Genomic DNA, 6,001 nt, shown 5'->3' with positions numbered 1-6,001 from the left:
GCCGCCGAGCCGACGCGATCGCTGAGCCGCGGCGGCGCCCCCCGCGCCCTGGGGACGGTGGAACCAGCGGGCGCAACCGGCCGCGCGTGGGACTTCGGGGGCGGGGCCGGCCGGCGCCGACCGGGCCATTCAGGGAGCGCCGCGACCGTGACGCGCTTCTCCGGCTCCGCCCCCCCCGCGGAGCGGTGCATGGGAGGGGGGCGGGCATAAGCGGAGGGAAGCGACCAATAGGAGGAAAAGAAGGCGGCTTGGGGGAGGAAGGTGGGCGGCCCGGAACTCCCCGGGTCCTAAAGCCAGCCTTCCCGCGTTTCGTCCCTGCCGGGGAGCGGTGCGGTGCCCTCTGCTCTACTCGCGGGCGCTTTGCGGGTTTGGCGTTTCCTGGAGGGCTCGCGGGGTGCTCTGCCCCCGCACCCCGCTGCGCAACCGCCGCGACTGCGCTTCGGCCTCTCGCGGAGCCACCCGTGTCATCCCCGCGGCAGAGCCCCCCGCGGCGGAGCTGCTCTGGGCCCTGCCTGTGGGGCTCCCGGGATCAGGCCCTCAGCCCCGGGTGCTGGGCGGGATCGGCCCCTCGCCCACCGCCGGCCCCAGGCTGCAGCGGGGCAGGGCCGGCCTGCACAGCTCTGCTGAGATCCGGGCAGGCCCGTGAGATGGGACCTTCCAGCAGCTGCCAGTGCCTGAAGGGGCCTGCGGGAAGGGCGGAGAGGGGCTTCTCACCAGGGTGTGTAGTGATAGGGCAAGGGGGAACGGCTCTAAACTAAAAGAGGGCAGATTTAGGTTAGATATTGGGAAGAAACTCTTCACCACGAGGGTGGTGAAACACTGGCCCAGGTTGCCCAGAGAAGCTGTGGCTGCCCCCTCCCTGGCAGTGTTCAAGGCCCGGTTGGATGGAGCTCTGAGCATCCTGGTCTGGTGGAAGATGTCCCTGCTCATGGCAGGGGGGTTGGAACCAGGTGATCTTTGAGGTCCCTTCCAACCCAAACCATTCTATGATTCTGTGTCTGGCCTTGGCTCTGCGGGGAGTGCGAAGGCCAGCGGACTCCCACGGGGCCCCTTTGCCTGCCGGGATTTGCGGAGAGCTCAGGATCAGAGCTTGGGATCAGCATGGCTGGGGTCCGTGCTCCCCGGGTGGGGAGGATGGGCCGAACTGGGGGGAAATGGCTCGTTTAGACACAATAATTTTTGGGGGGTAACGCGAGAGCAGCGCTGCTGACAGCACTGCCTCCGATCCCCACGCCTGCTTTCCGCCCTGTGCTGCAGCAAGGGGCACAGCAGCTGCCCAGGGACCCGGCCTGTAGCGCGGTGGCTGTACCTGCCCCGGGATGCGGGCGACGGTCCAGCTACCAGAAAAAAGAAGCTGAAAGCTTTTTTGGATACAGAAGGTTTGGATAGAGAGAGGAGGCAGGGAAGAGGTGTTCCTTATCTGCTCCCATGACCCCATTTCTCCAGGGCCCCACTCCCTATACTTGGTCACAAGCATTCAGCAAGAAGATTCAAGTGAAAAACTAACAGTTCAGTTGAGTGTATCTCCCCAGAGAACAGCTGGATGGAAATACCCAGGTCCAAAGTGTGCCAAACCTTCTGTGCACCCAGGGATGGACTGTTTAAGGGCCGCTCCTTCCGACCTAGCGAAAGGAATCTCCTCAAGCTTGCCACTGAAGTGACTGCCGTTGCTTGTCCTTGCTTCGCAGCGATGGCTCCTGTGAAGGGCTGCCTGCATGGCCAGTTTTATGTGGTGTGGACATGGGAGGAGGTGGAAGGTGGCTGCTATGGGACCAGGTTGCCTAGAGAAGCTGTGGATGCCCCCTCCCTGGCAGTGTTCAAGGCCAGGTTGGATTGGGCTCTGAGCAACCTGGTCTAGTGGAAGGTGTCCCTGCCCATGGCATGGGGGTTGGAACTAGATGATCTGTAAGGTCCCTTCCAACCCTTACCATTCTATGATTCTATGATTCTATGATTCTATATTGAAGCAAAAATCTCAATAAATACAAAACACAGGCCCTTCTTCCCAGGTTGAAACAGAAGATCAGCTACAGATGGCAGAGGCTGTGTGTGATAAATTACAATGTACATTGAAGATGTTGGACGGTATCAAATTCCTGGGTTTTTTGGGCCTGTGTTGTTCCAGGTCATTGCAGTTCAACTCTTAGAGCGCTGCTGCCTTCCCAGCTACAAGCACAGCTGCTCTTGAAGAGGCTGAAAATTGTCCTGGGGCCTGTTAATGACTTTAATGAGCTGTTCAGGAAGACAAGGGGGATTTGTGCAAGAGGCGGGTGTGGTGGCATCCTGAACGCATCTGTTGAACAACAGCAACATGAAAGACAAAATTGATTTTCCCCTTTACTGCTGAGTTCCACCCAGCTTCTTCAGAGTATGAAAGAGCTGCGGAGGAAAGTAGGGTCATGTTTCTCAATTCTGAAGTACTTTCAGAGTGCTACTACAAAAGCAAAATCCCGTCTCAGCAAGCTGTGTATGTGAACCCAGCCTGTCTTCTGCAACCTGGCAGGGAGAACTTCTGGCAGCTGCCTGCCATAGGGACCTACAAAGCTCAGAAGAGCTCTCTGCAAGACTCTAGATGCTTCTAAGACACAATGCCTAATGCTAATCTCCCACCCACCAGCTTTCTAGCTGTGTAACTCTCTCACTCCTCCGTCTCTGGGAAAGCTGAACAGAGGGCACTCCCAGCAAACACAGCAGGGAACATCCTTTGCTGTAGTAGTGCACACATATGGTGTTAAGATGCTCAAGGAGACGGGATTAGGATACTGGCTGGTGTTCCAGCGGAGCAGCAGAAGGCCAGATATGGCAGCAATGGGCACACCAGACACACAGACTGGCAACGAGCTCCTCACCGTGAAGGAGCAGCTGAGCCAGACATCTGAGAAGGCAGGGGGAGTACAATGGGAATGCTGAACAGCAAAGGAAAAAACCTAGCAGACATTCAAAAATGTTTTTAAATCTCTTGTTAAAGAGGATTTAAGAACTAGGCGTGTGTAGGGAAAAGAAGCTTAATTTATGGTAGATATTAATACCTGCTCCTTACATATAATACTGGCCTCAAGCATCCCTGGGGATATTTGAGGGACTAGTGCTGTGGTTATGATTGCAGTGTATAGAGGAAATTCTCTTGCATTGTTAAACAAATCATGCCCTGCACTGGCATTTGGTTTGACGTACGTAATGCGTGGTAGATGTTAGCCAGCTGGGGGGACAGGATTCTGCAACTTGTTGGCATGTTGAAAAGAAGTTGGAAAACTGCTGACGGAGATACCCTCCTTCATCACAACCTATTAAAGGGAGTAGAGGTTAAATATTTTAAAATTTGGAAAAAAAACCCACCAAATTTTAAAATAAATAGCGTTTACCTTTTGGCTGTATTTGTTTAGCATAGCATTCATTATGGGTGGAACATTTAAACATTTGAAAGGTTAAACATTTTATTTGACTTGTTATAGAAATCAGCCCTAGTTGCCTGGTTCCCATTAAATCCTTGCTTTCCCAAAGGTGGACAGTCATAAGATTTAACCTAGCCAAAATTCACTAGTTGTTTTTATCCATTTATATCACAGATCTAGCTCCTGAGGCGGTTGACTAGGTAACAGTCATAGAAGTAGCAGGAGGGAAAACCATGCTGACTTCTTTGCATCTTTTTCTGTTTTTCACTGAGCATTCCTGTCCTACAAAACCCAACTGTTCAAGAGGTTAAATAATAAAATTTAGCGTTTTCCCCTTTAGGTCACTGGTCACAGTCCACCACAGGTCATGCCACAACCAGCTAATGGCTGCTAAGTGGCCCGTGTGAAATTAGTTTAGCGGGTCTCAAGCCAGATACTAATTGACAGATGCCCCAAAATCAGTACTCCAATTGCCTTCCTTATTGGCAGTCAGAGCAGGCTGGTAAAGGCCACGCAGATTCAGCAGTTCCCCAAGGCTAGGGGCATAGACGAGGTTGCTTGTGAATACTTCCCTCCGTTGCGAATGCCGAAAGTTTTCAGAGAAGGTCACAGCACAATGTGTCAGTGCCAGCATCTGAGGACCATGCTATCACCTCTAATTCAGCTATCCAGGGAAGCGGTGGGAGCAAAGGTAGGAAAATGCTGCTGAAGGCTCCCAGCAGAGGCAGCCCTGACGTCAAGGAGAGGATGCAAGGTGGCAATGAGAACTTCTTCATTGAAGCTTTCAGCATTTGGCTTGTCCTGCACAGGAGAGCAGGCTGCAGAGCTGCTGGTCAGACTAAACCAATTTAGCATCCCCTGCAGTAACAATAAAAACCCAGTCTCCCTCCCTCTCGGCCTTTTCCTTCTGATGCCAAATTTGAATGACCTTACTTTTTTTGGCAGCAGGAAACTTCACAATTAAATATAGAAGCAGAGCAGACTTTCAGATGGAACTTACAGCAAGGGAACAACAGATGGCATTGTTTGCTGGGCTGGAAAAGCTGCATCTGCTCCTAGAAGAAATGCTAATCGGAGCTTAATCAGGCATTCAGAGGGAACTGTACCCCATCCCCAGGACAACGGCCATGTGTACGCGATCCTGAAAAACACAGGGAAGCAGATACAAAGTCATCAGAAATCCTACTGGACCAAGTCCAAATTAAGCGCATAATGTCATAGGGCAACCCAGAGACTTTCCCCATGCTGAAATCCATCCGAGCCACTCAAAATAAAAATGTAATTGGCAAAGACTTAATTTATTTTATTTGCAAGTGGTCAGTGATTTCGTGTTCAGCTTCAAAGTAAATAATTCTAGCATAACACTGGAATCAGATCCTACCCAGGCTGCTCTCTGACTCTCTGAGGTGTGGCAAGATTAAAGGGTAGCTGAGATCTTTATAAGCAAGTACCGCAAATGAGGATAATAAGAGTCGGAAAGATCAATAACGTGCACCTTACCTAGGATAACTGATCTGTGTATGGAAACACAAAGTAAGAAAAGAAGACGATCGTGGAAAATGTTCTACGGTTCATCCCAGCTGGGTGCTCAAGCAGAAAGTGAGCCCTGTGGCGTGCAGGGCTTGTTCATGGTCCAAAGCAGAGCACAGGGCATTGTTCCTCCTTCCCTTCCTCAGCCCTGCCAGATTACCCAGAGGTGCAGGCAGGCAGGCAAGGCTCTGTGTGTCCTTATTTCAGTGTCTTCTGTTTGATGTACCAAACTGACACCTCAGTTTGGAGCCAGCAGAGCTGTTTGCAGAACAAGACTACCAAGCGTTTCACCAAGAGGCTGGCCCCAGCTGCCATATTTGCCGGCACCACAGAGATCCCCGTCGTGCTGAGGCTTTGCATTCAAGCCCCCATCTTGCTTTAATACCCTCTTTCTCCTTTAACTTGGGTCACGACAGCATGCCCCGGCATGGTGCCTGGGGCTGCTCCGTGTACCTGCGCTCACCATGCCACTTCAGATGCCTGGGACAACGAGCACTCATGGGCAGTGCTAATGGGGACCCCCCTTTTGCTGATTGCACACCCTACTTTCGATAGCCCTGGAAACATGTTGCATGGGTAGATCAACACCCAGGCCTTTTACACCTGAATGATGTTCATAAACAGGGTTTGTTACTGATTTTGAACAGTACTCTCCAAACATAGCCAGAAAATCACCAGAGAGCAAAGGCAGTTTGGAACAAGTGGCTTAGAGCTGCAGTAAAGTGTTTTCTTGGAACTGAGGCAACTTTCAGCAACTCTGAAGAGCGGTGAAGAGAAATGTGACAGGATCCTAAACCATTTCTGCCTTCAACCCCATTCTGCTTCAGAGATATGTCAAATCCTGGTCTGGCGCAAACCTCAGGGCAACTAGAAGAAAAAGTGGTCATCCTGACAAATGACTTTGCTGTGGATGCTGAAGCTCTAGGCACTGATCACCCTTACTCCAGGGACTGCTGTGCCCCACCACCACCACAATTTTGAGCCCTTGGCTTGGCTGGCTGGCTCTGAACAACCTCCCATGGGCTGCAAGCATGCTCTGTATCCCACCAAACATCGTGACCCCCATCATGTCTCTTTGA

Source organism: Opisthocomus hoazin, chromosome 10 (assembly GCF_030867145.1).
Source record: "Opisthocomus hoazin isolate bOpiHoa1 chromosome 10, bOpiHoa1.hap1, whole genome shotgun sequence".
In the NCBI taxonomy this organism is placed as follows: Eukaryota; Metazoa; Chordata; class Aves; order Opisthocomiformes; family Opisthocomidae; genus Opisthocomus; species Opisthocomus hoazin.
The sequence above is the reverse complement of the archived record's forward strand: the minus strand, read 5'-3'. Positions refer to the sequence as shown.